The sequence below is a fragment of the Heloderma suspectum genome, chromosome 2 (genome assembly GCF_057233095.1).
Source record: "Heloderma suspectum isolate Gila_16-S chromosome 2, 16-S_ref, whole genome shotgun sequence".
NCBI lineage: Eukaryota > Metazoa > Chordata > Lepidosauria > Squamata > Helodermatidae > Heloderma > Heloderma suspectum.
In genome coordinates, this window is record NC_139459.1 from 71,125,724 (window position 1) to 71,142,299 (window position 16,576).

Below are 16,576 nucleotides of genomic sequence, written 5' to 3' on the forward strand. Positions count from 1 at the left end.
ATCTTACTTTCCTGGGAAGCTGTCCCTTCATGAAGGTTACTCAGCACTTATGCTGTTGTTGGATGTGAACAGTGGCTTGGCTGTGTCGTTTAGTCAAGAGTAACTGACACCTTCGTTGAGTGTGGTGTATAGAGAAATTAGCTAACCACAATTAATTGAAAAATGTGTTGTTTAGTAGTATGTTTTCAGATTGCTGCCTGAGTGACAGAACATGTTTCATGCACCTAGGCAAGAACATTCCAGGGACCACAGACTATAGTGGATTCCCAGTCCCAAAGCTGTAGACATCCTACGACCTCAGGAGGGGGAATCCAAAGTTGGGTTGTTCCCCCACCCCCTTGTTGCCACTGCAGAAAGCACCACAGTAGCTGCTGTTCCATGGTTGCAAGAGCAAACTCAGATGACTGCTGAGAGGTCAAGAAGAGGACGTTTCAATGGTCAGGAGGGAAAAGGAGAGGTGTGGATCGACAGGATCCTACAGCCTCTCCACTGCTATCACTGCCCACTGCCTGTAAGTGAGCTAGATGGGCTCAGAGGCTCACCTACCTGAATGTTTTTAGTTTTGAGGAGGAACAGGAGGTGAAATTGCCTCCGTTGTTCCTCCCATCTTGTCTGGCTGTGCTAATCCTCTGTTAGGATAAACGGAGGGCTCCAAGATCAGAGCTTTCTATCTCTCAGAAGCACAGTCCATAGGTTTTTTTACAATAGGAAGGCCAACTATCTGAGTGACACACGTAGGAATGTGCTTGTTTCAGATGGTCTGCCCAGTTCCGGCACCACTTTTCTGACTAAGCCTCTCCTGCTATCTTGTGGCACTTTTGCAATCCATTTGAACTAAGTCATGTCCTATAGGAACCCCATCCCTGCCACATACACCACATTCATCTAAATGGTGCTGTAACTGATGAAAGTTGCCTGTTCAGATTAATATGTACTATGTGGACATTATGGGTGGCCTGAGTTAGTTATAAGTTACATAACTAATTTATGTAGTTATGTAGTGTTTAACTACATCAGGGGATGCAATTATAATCAACATACCTGTGGTACATGATATTTTAAAAATCATATCACTACTTTTGTTGTTGTTCAGTCGTTCAGTCGTGTCCGACTCTTCGTGACCCCATGGACCATAGCACGCCAGGCCTTCCTGTCCTGTGCTCTCTCCCGGAGTGTGCTCAAGTTCATATTCATTGCATTGGTGATGCTATTGAGCCATCTCATCCTCTGTCGTCCCCTTCTCCTTTTGCCTTCAGTCTTTCCCAGCATCAGGGTCTTTTCCAGAGAGTTTTCTCTTCGCATTAGGTGGCCAAAATATTTGAACTCCAGCTTCAGTATCTGTCCTTCCAATGAGCACTCAGGGTTGATTTCCTTTAGGATGGACTGATTTGACCTCCTTGCAGTCCAGGGGACAAGTAAGAGTCTTCTCCAGCACCACAGTTCGAAAGCATCAATTCTTCGGCGCTCAGCCTTCCTTATAGTCCAGCTCTCACAGCCATACATTACTACTGGGAAAACCATAGCTTTGATTAGACGGACCTTTGTCGGCAAGGTGATGTCTCTGCTTCTTACTATGCTGTCTAGGTTTGCCATAGCTTTCCTCCCAAGGAGCAAGCGTCTTTTAATTTCATGGCTACAGTCACCGTCTGCAGTGATCTTGGAGCCCAAGAAAGTAAAATCTGTCACTGCTTCCATTTCTTCCCCTTTTATATGCCAGGAAGTGATGGGGCCAGATGCCATGATCTTAGTTTTTTTAATGTTGTAATTTTACTTTCTTGGGTTCCAAGATCACCGCAGATGATGACTGTAGCCATGAAATTAAAAGACGCTTGCTCCTTGGGAGGAAAGCTATGGCCAACCTAGACAGCATAGTAAGAAGCAGAGACATCACCTTGCCGACAAAGGTCCGTCTAATCAAAGCTATGGTTTTCCCAGTAGTAATGTATGGCTGTGAGAGCTGGACTATAAGGAAGGCTGAGCACCGAAGAATTGATGCTTTCGAACTGTGGTGCTGGAGAAGACTCTTACGAGTGCCCTGGACTGCAAGGAGGTCAAATCAGTCCATCCTAAAGGAAATCAACCCTGACTGCTCATTGGAAGGACAGATAATGAAGCTGAAGCTCCAATATTTTGGCCACCTAATGCGAAGAGAAAACTCCCTGGAAAAGACCCTGATGCTGGGAAAGACTGAAGGCAAAAGGAGAAGGGGACGGCAGAGGATGAGATGGCTAGATAGCATCACCGATGCAATGAATATGAACTTGAGCACGCTCCGGGAGAGAGCGCAGGACAGGAAGGCCTGGCGTGCTATGGTCCATGGGGTCACGAGGAGTCGGACACGACTGAACGACTGAACAACAACAACAATTGAACACTCTTTGGCGTTGCCCTTCTTTGGAATTGGAATGTAAACTGACCTTTTCCAGTCTTGTGGCCACTGTTGAGTGTTCCAGATTTGTTGGCATATTGAGTGCAGCACTTTAACAGCATCATCTTTTAGGATTTTAAATAGCTCAGCTGGAATGCTGTCATCTCTGCTAGCTTTGTTGTTACTAATGCTTCCTAAGGCCCACTTGACTTCACTCTCGAGGATGTCCGGCTCAAGTTCAGTGACCGCACTATCATGGCTATCAGGGACATTCAGATCTTTCCTGTATAGTTCTTCTGTGTATTCTTGCCACCTCTTCTTAATCTCATCTGCTTCTGTTAGGTCCCTGCCTTCTTTGTCCTTTGTCATGCCCGTCTTTGCACAAAACGTTCCCTTGAGATCTCCAATTTTCTTGAAGAGATCTCTAGTCTTTCCCATTCTGTTGTTTTCCTCGATTTCTTTACATTGTTCATTTAAGAAGGCCTTCTTGTCTCTCCTTGCTATTCTCTGGAACTCTGCATTCAGTTGGATATATCTTCCCCTTTCTCCCTTGCTTTTCGCTTCCCTTCTTTCTTCAGCTACTTGTAAAGCCTCCTCAGACAGCCACTTGGCTTTCTTGCATTTCTTTTTCTTTGGGATGGATTGAGTTGCTGTCTCCTGAACAATGTTACGGACCTCCGTCCATAGTTCCTCAGGCACTCTGTCTATCAGGTCTAATCCCTGAAATCTATTCCTCACCTCCACTGTATATTCATAAGGGATATGATTTAGGTCATACCTGAATGGTTTAGTGGTTTTCCCTACGTTCTTCAATTTAAGCTGAAATTTTGCAACAAGAAGCTCATGATCTGAGCCACAGTCAGCTCCAGGTCTTGTTTTTACTGACTGTATAGAGCTTCTCCATCTTTGACTGCAAAGGACATAATCAATCTGATTTCGATATTGACCATCTGGTGATGTCCATGTGTAGAGTCGTCTCTTGTGCTGTTGGAAAAGAGTGTTTGCTGTGATCAGCGTGTTCTCTTGCACTACTAGAAAATGGCATATTAGTACTGTACACAAAATACACTTAGGACAAATACCTGGGATGAATTTCTTGCATATGCAGAAACTTAAATAAATTTATTAAAATTGATGTATCTTTACATCCCATTTCTATCTGTTTATTTTTTTGTGCAGACTGAAATCAATAGGTTTGTTAATATGCAGCCATGGAACTCAGATTGTCCCATTCTTTCTTTATTGCTTGTGCTTGTTGAAAGCTAAGGAGGGCGCAGTTCTGTTTCCCACATTGTGTCTAATAATTGTAGTGGTAGAACACAGAATATTCAGCCTGGATCCAGAGATCCCCTGTGCAAATAGAAGAACACTTCTACTCGTGCAGGGTGGGGGGGGGGGTCCCTGACTTTTTATTATTCCCCTTTCCTTTTGAATTCTCTCTCCGCTTTCCCTGCCTCCCACTCCACACTTTACCACATGCACACACACCACACTTATCATACTGTTCCAGACAGACTCCCAACCCTCAGTAACAATTTTGCATGGGCCTGCAGTGGGAAGGGGGAGGCCAGCCCTGATCCATGAGTGGATACACTCATGGAAGTTGGATCCAAGCTGATAGATGTTATTAGTTTCCTGTTATCGAGTTACTTAGCTGTATTTCAAAACTAATATATATTGTTATTCCATATAAATAGGCTCTTTCAAATCTGTACTACTTGCTTTATATCATAGATGTATTTTCACAACATGTATTCCAAATAAATGCAACATGATGGCAGTATTAAAGCTTGTTTTTCAGAAGGAGGTAAGAAATTGCACAGCTGGAGATATGAACTGAAAGGGCTAGAATAAAATCCTCTTAGTTTAGCTTTGAAGTATTTATGTGGTCTGTTCCTTAAGAAGATGAATTGCTGGAACTTTTGCTGCAAATGATATGAATTTATGAATTTACCAACGAAATAATCCCTTGTTTGTTGAAGGATAGGCAATTAAGTGTTAATTCACATCATAGCGATGAGCGTAATCAGGGTCTAATAGCAATTGGCATTATGTCTTGTACGCAGCACTTTACTGATGTAAATTACCCTTTCAGTCCCGTAAATACTTCCAGATTGTGATTGAATAGAACAAATAACATTTTGCATGCCATAATATAAGTGTTCAGAAATCATACTTTAAGAGAGAGAGAAATCAATTAAACAAGAAGACTGACAAAAATATCTTTAAATATTACACTTTCTTAGATTGCCTTCTGTGCCAACTGTAATAATAAAACAGACAATTACTGGACATCCTATAAAATGCTATTTTCTCAAGGTACTTATGCAGTAAACGAAAGGATGGTCTGTCATGAAACTCAAAAGCATCTACAATGTAATGCAATAAAGCAATGCATGATAAGAAGCAAAAAACATTTGTGCTCCATTAATTTCATAAACGCAGCCTGGAAAATTCTCTGCTCCACTTTCCTGAGCTCTACACACACACTCTCTCTCTCTCTCTCTCTCTCTCTCACACACACACACACACACACACACCCCTACTCCATGCTGTTCCTCCTGGACCTATTCCTTCTCTTTCTTTTGACCATGAAGCCAGGCAAGACCTGGGGCAGGTAGCTGCCTTTAGCACAATGCTCTGTTTCCACAATGCGATTCTAGACAGCCCACTACCGCCTCTCCTGGGCCCAAGAGCTCAGGCAAAGCTGCAATTGATCAGTATGCTGTTCCTCCTGCCATAAGTGGAAGACAGATATGTTCACTGATTTCCCCGATGCTACCATGCCCCGATCCAGGAGTTCAGGCAAGGTGGGGCTGAAGATTAATAATTCCGCTCAGTTCTTTCACTTGCAGTAGGAAGGTGATGAGCACAGAAACTGATTTTCTGCACTGTTTCCTTTGGGTCTAAGAGCTCAAAGGAAGTAGCAGTGGTCTACCATGCTGCTGCCATTTCATGCCCACCGACCCACACCCCTGCTTCTCTAATAACACTACAAGTTGATCTTAAGGCACAGAGAGAAGAAACATGAGTAACATAAGAAGAGCCATGCTGGATCAGACCAAGGACCCATCTTGTTCAGCATTCTGTTCACACAGTGGCCAGCCGGCTGTCATCAGGGGACCCACAAGCAAGGCATGAGTGCAACAGCACCCTCCCACCCATGTTCCCCAGCAACTAGTGTACATAGGCATAGTGCCTCTGATACTGGAAGTAGCATATAACCATCAGGCCTAGTAGTCACTGATGGCCTTCTCCCCCAGGAATTTGTCTAACCCCTTTAAAAGCCATCCAAATTGGTGGCCATCACCACATCTTGTGGTAGCAAATTCCATAGTTTACATACTCACTGTGTGAGGAAGTACTTCCTTTTATCTGTCCTGAACCTCCAACCAATCAGCTTCATGGGATGACCTTGAGTTCTAGTATTATGAGAACATGCATTGACACCCAGTCCAAACTCTCGTGTCCAGCTGTAAGTGTAGATTTCCTCCTAGAGCTCAGTGGAGTAGTTTGCCATCGGTGCTTTCCTAGGGGCAATTGCCCTTGTATTGAAAGAAATGCTTTTTCCCATCCTCAGAAAATATGGCAGAAATACAGGTTCCTTATTGTGAATTACTGACAAAAATATACAGTATTTATAATGCTGAATTCTCTCTTTATCAGCTATTATAAAGTTCACACAATAAGCATTTTTTCTGTATATTGACACTTTTAAAAGTCTCTAGCCGATAGTACTTTTCATACATGCAGCAGCGTTTCTGATGCTGACAGTGGGGGCAAAAAAAAAAAGCACATATGTGTAAACAAGTTGCCATCCTGTTTCAGTGGAAATCATTGTCTTCAACTGTGTGCGACAATGTAAAAGAAAACTGAGAATTTTTATTCACTCGTTTAAGTCTATATTTTTGTACAATAGTTTAAAAATGCAATTCGCAACGAATGTTGTAGTGGTTCTTTTCCACCCTTTGCCCTTTGCAAATAAATAAAATTGTTTCAACTGTAGTTAAAACAAAATGATGGCAGGCAGTTTAGCTGGTTGCACACATTCTTGTCCTAGGTTGAGGATGCAGAAATTGTATAGAGGGTTTGACACAAAAGCGTCAAACTTGAACATTCTAGAAAGAGCAAGCAGCTCCAGGTTACTTGGCTCTAATGGGAACTTCCTCGCAGGACTAATAGCAGCCATGGGACCAGGTGGGGGCAGCAGTTTTCTTGGGCCCATTAGATAAGTGGTGCACCTCAATCTAGGTTGTGCCTGTGGCACAAAAAATTGCCCCAATAGGGAGGGGCAGAAAGGAGCTTGGGCTTATCAGTCATTCATCTTTAAGGTGTTCTTCCACAGTTTTCCAACCTTGATCAGGAAGTGCTGCATTGGAGCCAGCTCCTGGTGTTTTCTGAAGTCCTGAGAATTGCTTAGGCATTGCAGGCAGTTCCTTTTGAAGGAGCCCTCCTAGGTTGAGTGGGGGAGGTAAGAGTTTACTAATTCTATGGCAAGTTCGCTGGCTACCAATTAGCTTTCAAGCACCATTCGAAGTGCTTACTTCAATCTCTGAAACTTTATATTGTCAGGCAGGGTACTTTTCTAGGTGTGCCTTCACCCTTCCCCATTCTTTAAGATGGGTAGGCAATCTTGGGAGTATGGGGGAGTCTTTTCTGACACTGTGGTATCATATGCCTAGCATGGCCTTCCTAAATCTATCTCTGCACCTTTTTAGAATGGCTGTTTAAACATCTGAGAGACAGCACATCTCGGTGAATAATATCAATGACAATGCAGTGTCATATTTTAACTGGGGTTTTGTTTTTTGTGAACTGAGCTGAATAGTAAGGAAGTGGAGTATACCCTGTTTCCATACCATTAAAGCAGCTTCTCTCTTTTATAGCAAGAACATGCCAGTTTTGAGATCCTTGATGAAGTGGAGGCCCTAGAACAAGGCTTCTTGTCCCTGACTTGTGTTCACACTTCCCTGAGATTTATCCTCCTTAAGCTTGACACTGTTTGCAGAATAGTGTTGCGTTTTAATTAAAATACTTGACTCCACTTTAAACCAAAGTATCCAACCCCTCCAGTGCTTTGCTCACCCTTTCCTACAAATGTAATTTTCTCTGGTTGTCCATTCTGGGGGTTTTGTGCTGTGTTGGAGCTCATGAAAATGTTGGAGCTCATTTTATCTTTAATATCTGTTCTTTATGAAAACAGACAGTTTTTAAAAGTAAGCTGCGTGTTCTAGGAAAAATATCTCTCTTGGCAAGACATAGTTCATTAGAAGTAAACTCTAACCTACAGTTTTATAAAGGAATTGGGAAAAAGTTGAACATAACAGTATTCGCATTTCATTCTGGCACTTATGTACCCTCAAATATGCTAGCGGTTGTACTGAACAAATTAAACGTTAGTTTCTGCTGAAGAGTCTTTAGGAATAGAATAAGCAACCTGACATAGACACCTTTCAAACTTAATGGCTGGGGGGCACATTAATTGTAATGGGCTTTGGATGTGACTTCATCTGCTCTCCCCTTATTTATTTTCTGTGAGATGATTATAAGCACTGAAACACCTTCTGTAGCCATGTTTTGTGTACATTCTTGCTGTAGTGAAGCCAGTGAAACACAGATGATTCACTACATAGCTAGAATCTGTTAACCCATACATGTTGTCATTTACAGTCTTGTACTTTTAAATACTTTTCTGTCTTTTTGCAGAATTGTGTTCAATGATGTAGCTAAAAATGTTCTGGCCACTGTCCTTTCTTTGCCCTGGAGGGCTTAAAACTGGGTACTGTAATTAGAGGGACTCAGTGCTCCCTTCAGACCTCCTCTCCTGACTGGGAGCTTTTCAGAAGCTCCCCAAAGCCTCTCTGGCTCCCTTAGTGAAGAGAGTGCCAGGCAGCTTTCCAAGTCCCCTGAGATGGTACTCACATCATTTCCCTAGGTTCTGGCAAGCTTTAATTGCGGGATGCTTTGTGTCATCAGTCAGCTAAGTAGCAGGTTGTGACAGCGCAGCCCTCTTGGCATCCTCTGTCCTGTTAAAGCTTACTCCATCTCCTCCAAGAGCTTATCAGAGGTATGGGGGTGTCTCAGCTGTCTGGCAAGTGGCAACCATTTTAAAATGCAAATGTGAAAATGCGATAAATGAAAAACCAAAGCACAACTGAAGGATATAGCTGAAATTTTTCCCATACCGTCTATCATACTAAAATTTGCATGAGTACTGAAAGTATTCATAGTTTCTGAATTATGGGGCGGGGGCAGGGGGATTTTCTCAGTGTCCAGGCTGTTTGCTTTGCTAGACACAGTTTTCCTGTTCCTGATTACTTGGCAGGTTTTTTTTGTTGCTCTTCTCAATATACTCTTTGTCTTTCATCTGAACTGAGTGCTATTTCTTAGGTTTACTCATAATAAAACTTTATAAGACTGATGTGTTTTCAGTTCTGTTTGTAATGGGATGATTTAAGTAGCCCAAATTGTGTTGACAACTAGGCTTGAATCTTATGCCCAGAGTAGATAAAGTGTCTTCAAGTTATACACAGTAACTGTAGCTGTTTGGCTCTATGGGCCTTATGCCTTTCATAAGCAGTGGTGAAGTGCAGCCAGGGCTTGCAGGGTTGAAGCACTGGGGTTTTGTAATTAGCAGGGATCATGATGTTATCTTCCACCTGCACCCCTCTCAGGCTTCCCTGTTCTTTCTGAGTTTAGCTGCAATCCTCACAGCAACTGGGGATGAAATGGATTTTCCCATCAACTATATAGTGTTGTGAATAATCCCAGTTGTAATTCAAAGTATTTGGGGGTGGCTTGGTTTTGAATGGTCAAATAAGTCCCATTAGCTTTACAAAAGACCTGCTCCTGGTGGAGATGAAAACTGCGAGAACTGGTTCGTTGATATGGATTAACATAGCTGCCTGAATTTTTGGACTCTCCCTGGAGGCATGACAATGGATACTGTCATGATGAGTATCTGCACTTCAAAATTTACCGCTGTACCACTGTTATAGGCATGTGGATTTATTTGTTTTTGTGTTCAATACTTGGCATAACAGAGTGTGCAAAGCTGCCAGCTATACCAGACCTCAGACACTACGACTTTTGTACCATAGTTCAACGCTAGTGGTATGCTACTGTTAGGGTGGCTATTTTGCATCACCAAAACAGAAGACACTGTTTTGCATACAATTTGCATAGGCTAATGTTTATGTATAGATGCAAATTTAGAAATAACTACTATGATTTAAATAGAAATACCATACATCTCACTATAGTGGGGAAGACTGTGACCCAGTTCGCACAATTAGTGCAGCTTAAACAAGCCACGGCACATGCCAGCATGTGCTGGATGCGATTTGCCTAATTACCTGCTTGAACGCAGCTTGTCATGTCATCTGAACCCGGGCAGCATGGCTTCCTTGGGGGGAAACAACCCTAAAAAAAAAAACCCAGCAGCAGACCATGGGTTATTTGAGGGTTGTTTCTTCCTCCAACAAAAGATAAAGACAGGAACCAAATAGTTATAAAGTAGGTATAATTGTGATAGTACAATATAAATATAGTGCATTTGTTAGAAGACAGTGATTACAATTGTTGTAGCCAGTGGAACAGTTATTATTTGTTGACAAGATCTTTGGATTATCTCCTGTTTCATTACTTCATCAAAACCAGCTCAAAACTAAAGATTTGGTTCCTTTATCTTTTGTACGGACTGTGTTTTGGGAACTGTCTCCTTTGGTTTTTTGTGTCCTCCTCCAACAAGCCATGCCGCTTAGGTCTGGATGACATTAACTGTGCCCAGGCAAATGGTGCCTGGCATGCCCTGGCAGCTTAAACAAGTGTTTAAGCTGCAGTGATCGTGCAAACTGGATCACTGACTTGTGTGTCTAGTCAGCCTGCTGTTTGATACTAACCATTGATGGGCAACATCAACAGCCCTGATCTCTCTTCTTATGGTCCTTTATCTTTGACCCAGATTTGGACTGGACAGCCCTTCAAATAGAGAGGACTACCTAGGTACCGTTGTTGTCTTTGGCAGTAGTGGGGGCGGGAGTAGTGACGATTTTATATGTAACCAAACATGCTATGGCTGATGGGCATCTATTACATAGGCCAACTGCCAACTAATAGCCCGGATGATGTTTGGTCAATGAGAACTAATGACTAGAGATGGTCTCCCAATAGTTGGGAATCTCTGTGCAGCTTTTGCAATGGAAATTCTGTTGTGTTTTTAGGGGTGGGTAGTCTGCCTGATAGGCAGGAGCGATGGGGCATGTGTCCACCTGACGGAGGCGGTGGGGGGAGTGCCGGGGGCTACACTATAACGAGGCTGGGTGGCAGGCACTGGCAGAGTGTGAGGGGCAGGCCATGCCAGGTAAGGGGAACAAGGGAGAGATGCGTAATATCTGTCCCTTGTTCCGGGCCTGTCCAGAGCCAAAGGATGGCTTGGGGAGGCGTGACTCCATCTTCTGGCCTTTGTTTGCTGCTCTGCAATGCCAGGTCTGTTACCCAGAAAACCTCCCTCATCCATGACATGATCCTGGATGAAGGTGCAGACCTGGCATGTATTACGGAGACCTGGCTGGCTGAGGCCGCTGCTCCAGCTCTTGCGGCCATGTGTCCAGCTGGATTTTCTTATGCACAGCAGCCGAGGGCTGGGGATCGGGGAGGGGGAGTGGCTGTTATCTACCGAGAGTCCTTGGTCTTTACCAGACCCCCTCTCTGGGAGACCAAGGTTGCTGAGTGCATGTACTGGAGGTTGGGCCCAAAGGGCAGTCTGGGGATTCTGCTCGTGTACCGTCCACCCCGCTGCACGACTAACTCCCTGGCCGAGGTGCTTGAGGTAGTCTCTGATGTGCGTGTGCAGTCCCCTAACTTATTGGTGTTGGGGGACTTCAATGTACATTCAGAGGCCGTCCTCACAGGAGCACCTCGGGACTTCATGGAAACCATGCCTTCCTGGGAGCTGTACTCTATTCCACCTGGGCCCACCCACGTAGCCGGTCATGCGCTAGACCTTGTGTTTGTTTCTGGAGAAGCGGGGAGTGATCTGGAAGTCGGGGGTATATCCACCACCCCCTTGTCATGGTCAGATCACTATCTGTTGATGTTGGACTTCTCGGGTCCACAACCCCTCCGCAGGGGTGGAGGACCCATTAAAATGGTCCACCCCAAGCATCTTTGGGATCCGAATGGATTCCTGAGCACGCTTGGGGATTCTCTGGAGCATGCCAATGGCCACTTGGTCAAGACCCTGGTGGGTGGCTGGAATGCTGCAATCACTGGGGATTAGATCGGGTGGCTCCGAAACGCCCTCTTCCCCTGAACAGGGCTCGGACTGCACCATGGCTCAATCCGCAGTTACAAGCTCTGAAACAGGAGGTGAGACAGCGAGAACGCCAGTGGCGGAAGTCTCGCTCCAAAGACAATCAGACACGGGCTAGAGCTGTATCCTCAGCCTATCACGTGGCGGTGAAGGCAGCAAAAAAGGAATATTACGCTGCCTCTATCATGTCCGCAGAGTGCTGTCCCAGGAGGCTGTTCCAAGTGTTCCAGAGCCTGGTCAGTCCAGTGGCTCCGGAACCGCTGGAGCATTCTAAGGCCTCCTGTGAGGCCTTGGCAAGGCCCTTTGCAGATAAAATTGATCGGATTAGGAGTGTTATTCCTTGTGCTGTGGATACAGTTAGTGAGCAAGAGGCGGTCTGTGGCAAACCAGTTTTGTGGGATCGGTTCCAGCTTCTGCCTTCTGATGAAGTGGACAAGGTGCTTTCATCTGTAAGGCCGACCACCTGCTTACTTGATCCTTGCCCATCTTGGCTCATTATGGGCTGCAAAGAGAGATTGGGTGAGGAGATCAGGGCGGTAGTGAACGCCTCCCTTGGGGAGGGAGTGATGCCATCAGCCCTCAAGCAGGCAGTGATAAGACCACTCTTAAAGAAGCCCTTCTTGGATCCCCAAGTTTTGAACAACTTTCACCCAGTCTCGAATCTTTTGGGCAAGGTGATTGAGCGGGGTGGTGGCGATGCAGTTGAAGGCACACGTGGAAGAAGCCGATTATCTAGATCCATTTCAGTCGGACTTCCGGCCTGGGCATGGGACAGAAACGGCCTTGGTCACCTTGGTGGATGATATGAGGGGGGCTCTGGATAGGGGTGAATGAGCCATCCTTGTTCTCCTCAACCTCTCAGCAGCTTTTGATACCATTCACTACGGTATCCTTCTAGACCGCCTGGAGGGGTTGGGCATTGGAGACACCGTATTGCGGTGGTTCCGGTCCTTCCTCTCCGGCAGGTACCAGAGGGAAGCACTGGGAGAGGAGGTTTCGGACCCGTGGCCACTTACTTGTGGGGTGCCACAGGGTTCCATCTTCTCCCCGATGCTATTTAACATCTATGTGAAGCCACTGGGGGCTATCATCAGGAGGTTTGGGGTGCAGTGTCATCAATATGCGGATGACACGCAGCTCTACCTCTCATTCAAATCTTCACCAAGGTTGGCCGTAGAATCCCTGTCCAAATGTCTGGAGACGGTGAGTGGCTGGATGGGGAGGAATAAGCTGAAGCTGAACCCTGACAAGACCGAGGTACTTTTGGTGGGAGACAAGAGGAGGCTGGGAGATGTTGACCTGGTGTTGAATGGGGTACAGCTACCCTTGGAAGACCAGGTCCACAGCCTGTGGGTCATTTTGGACTCCCAGCTGCCCATGGAGGCTCAGGTGTCAGCTGTGAGCCAGATAGCACTGTATCAACTCCATCTGATACAGCAGCTGTGCTCCTACCTTCCCGACCATCTGCTCCCATCGGTAGTACATGCCCTGGTCTCCTCTCATTTAGACTACTGTAATGTGCTCTACGTGGAGTTACCCTTGAAGATGGTTCAGAAGCTGCAGCTGGTACAGAATGCGGTGGCTCGCCTGATTAAAGGCAGCCACCGGTGAGATCACATCACTCCAGTGCTGAAGGAGTTGCACTCGTTACCAGTTGTTTTCCAGGCCAAATTCAAGGTGTTGGTTTTGACCTTTAAAACCCTACATAGTTCCAGCCCAGCCTATCTTAAGGAGCGCCTCCAGCAACACCAGACAGGCCGCTTAACAAGATCAGCCTTGGATGGCCTTCTCTCTGTCCCATCAGCCAGGACAGCTAAACTGGTGGGGACGAGGAAGAGGGCCTTTTCTGTGGTGGCCCCCACTCTGTGGAACTCCCTCTGTAGGGAACTCCGCCATGCCCCCTCTTTAATGAGCTTCCGCTGCACATTAAAAACGTGGTTGTTCAGGCAGGCATTTGGGGTGGGTTAGGGTATTTTCAGAAATGTGGTGTTTTTACTGTGGAATTTTATTGTTTTAAACTGTTTTATTTTACACTTTGTACATCGCCCAGAGTGGCTGGGTGACCGGCCAGATGGGCGATTAATAAATTTAATACATACATACATACATACATACATAAAATAGCGGTCAGAGCTTGGAGAAGGTAAGATCCTGCCCCCATAGATGAGGGGGCAAAAGCAGCAAAAAAAAAACCCTGAGTTGAGGTAGAATGAAAAAGAGAACTGAGCATTTCTAGCTGGAATTAGCTAAAATTAAGGTGCAGCCGGGTGAGAGAGTTGTATACGCTGTTCTGTGGGAATTTGATGCGGGCTGTACTGTCTGCTCATGGCTGTGTATCTATCGTGTTCGCATGTTTTTAAATAAAGTAAAAATTACAAAGATGTCTTGAATCTCCAGTGCTCTCCTATCCAAAAGAAACTAGTAATGTACTGGGCTGGATCCAGCATAAGCCTCCCATGGATGGAAGGGCTCCTTCTGTCAGCAGGAGGCTTTTGATCAAGCAGAGCTTTTCCACTGGCTGAAGGGGTGGGTTGAGGTCATACTTGCCAGTTCTCTTCTTGCAGTCCTATAAGTCCCCTGATAATCTGCAGGAGGTTGGCGGATCTTCTGGAACAGTGGGGGACTAGGAGCTGCAGGGGGAGGGGGAATTGGCAAAAACATCTTCCTTTCTCTTTCCAAAAGGGACAGTGCTTTCAGCAGTTTCTGGATCCATCTCACCATAGCACTAGGTGAGAGTAGCGATGCAGAGACTTGAGAAGATCACTTTCTTAGACTTCTAGTATCAAAGAACAATGAATGCCATCTTCCTGTGTATCAGTGGTCCTAGAATCCCTTATAATTATGCCTGCCTTTGTTACATTTTGTTGTTGCTGCTGTTTTAATACTGCGATTTTAACTATTTTAAGCTGCCTTGAATAATACATATGTATTAGAAGGGCGGGATATAACTCTTCATATAAATAAATCAATATCATCCCAGAAATGCCTTCTTTTTAGGATTTTGCCTCTAACCATGTTTATGGCTACTGAAGCATGTAATGCTTTATGTAAATGCAAGCTATGCAGCTGTAAAACGGTTACTTTCACATCCATTTTCTATGTAAGCAAATCATAATTATGCACTCAAGGCTATGTATAAGAGTCTTTTGGAAAAAAAATAGATTATTTTAAGTGACTAATGATGGGCTGAATATTATTCACCTACTTTTAGGTTTTTGTGAAATGCCAAAATGCATTAAGATCTGAGCAAAATCTGCTTCACAATTGTGATAACACTATGACCAGAGTAAGAAATTGTGTACCGTGCTATCTCTAGAAAACAATGGGTCGGTTCGCACAATCTGTAAACAGCCCATGGGTTTTAGGTGGCTTGTTAACCATGGTAACAAGCCACCCTGCCCAGGTTCACATCACACAATAAGCTGTGGTGACCGCCCACTGCAGTGTGAATAGTCACAGGGGTGACCAGTACACACTGCCAGCCACCGATCGTGCAAACCCAGTCAATATAGGTGAGAGAACAACCAAAGGGTTAAGCAGGCTGGTTTGTTTTCTGGAAAGCTTTAATTAAAGAACATGGAATTAAGCTATCACCTCTTGTGTCTTTCTATTTAAAGAAGCCCAGAACCTTGGATGACTTGGTAAAAAGTTCAGGAGTTAGCAATTAAGATGCTAATCCCTCTCATAAGCATGCCAGTTTATCTGAGGGCCATAGGAGATTGAGTCTGCTGTTAATAATCACATTCTTTAATAATCACATCCGTTAATAATCTCATATTGTATTTGTTATGTGAGATATAAATAAGCACAGGCAAAAACCCGTGATCTGGAAATGGGAATAATTCTCTTTAAAACTAAGGGAGACAGTATTACTTGGTAAAAATATTCAGTGAAATTAATGAAGCATGCAGTAGGGTGGTGGCTGGGGCAGAATTGCAAACAGCCTATGTATTTTGAGACATGAAAGTCTATACTGTTATTTTTCTGACTGCATGCCATTTGTTTGTCTTTGTTTGTTCGGATTTATATCTTACCCCTCAAGTGCTTACACGCTACTCAGGGCGGTTTACAGCAGTTAAGATCAATTATAAAATACAACAACATTCTGCAAAAATAATAGTAGTATGATAAAACAGACAGGTTCAGGAGATAGCAAAGACTTCGTATAGGGTGTCAGAATACATACACACATACACAGGCACACGCACACACCCCATCCAGTGAAATATGACAAGAAAGGGGGCCAACTGAGCCTCATGGGGCAAAGAATTCCATAATTTGAGGGTGAACACTAAGAAGACCCTTTCTCTTGTCTCCATCAACTGGATCTCCATCATAGCCAAGACATAGAGAAGGGCCTCTCCACCAGATCTTAGGGCACAGGCAGGCTGGTACCAGAGGAGGCAATTCGTAAGGTACCTTGGACCCAAGCCATTGGGCTTTAAAGATAATAACTTTGAATTCCAGAGATATATTGATGAACTGGATTCTTCAGGATAAAGTTCTGTCAGTCTTATTGGGTGATCCTCGTCACTAGCTCTCTCCTTAGTGAGCCTTTGATAAAAGTGCAAATAAATCACCAGGATGGTCTCCAAAGTGCTACTTTAGAGACACTCAGGGGTTTGAGCATGCCAAGTGAAATGTTTTTCTTTGAACGGGCTGCTCCCTCCCTGTATCATTTCGCAAACTGCTTTTGAAAGTCCAGTTTGCAAAGGTGTTTTCCCTGGGGTTGGGGGGTGGGGGGAGAATGACTGCTATTCAACAAACAAAGCCCACTTGGGCAAATGAAACTACTTGTGTGGATCTTTGCACCCTGTCCAAAAGGAAAGTACCATAGCTCAGTGGTAGAGCACATGCTTTGTGTGTTAAAGATCCCAGGTTCAATCCCTAGGATC

General features: G+C 44.6%; 1 protein-coding gene across 3 annotated transcripts in view; it reads left to right on the forward strand.

Annotated features, from left to right (window-relative positions):
* The window catches only part of FER (FER tyrosine kinase), a 223,864-nt gene that overhangs the window by 159,544 nt on the left and 47,744 nt on the right, over positions 1-16,576 (forward strand). The gene's annotated exons all lie outside the window — the stretch shown is intronic.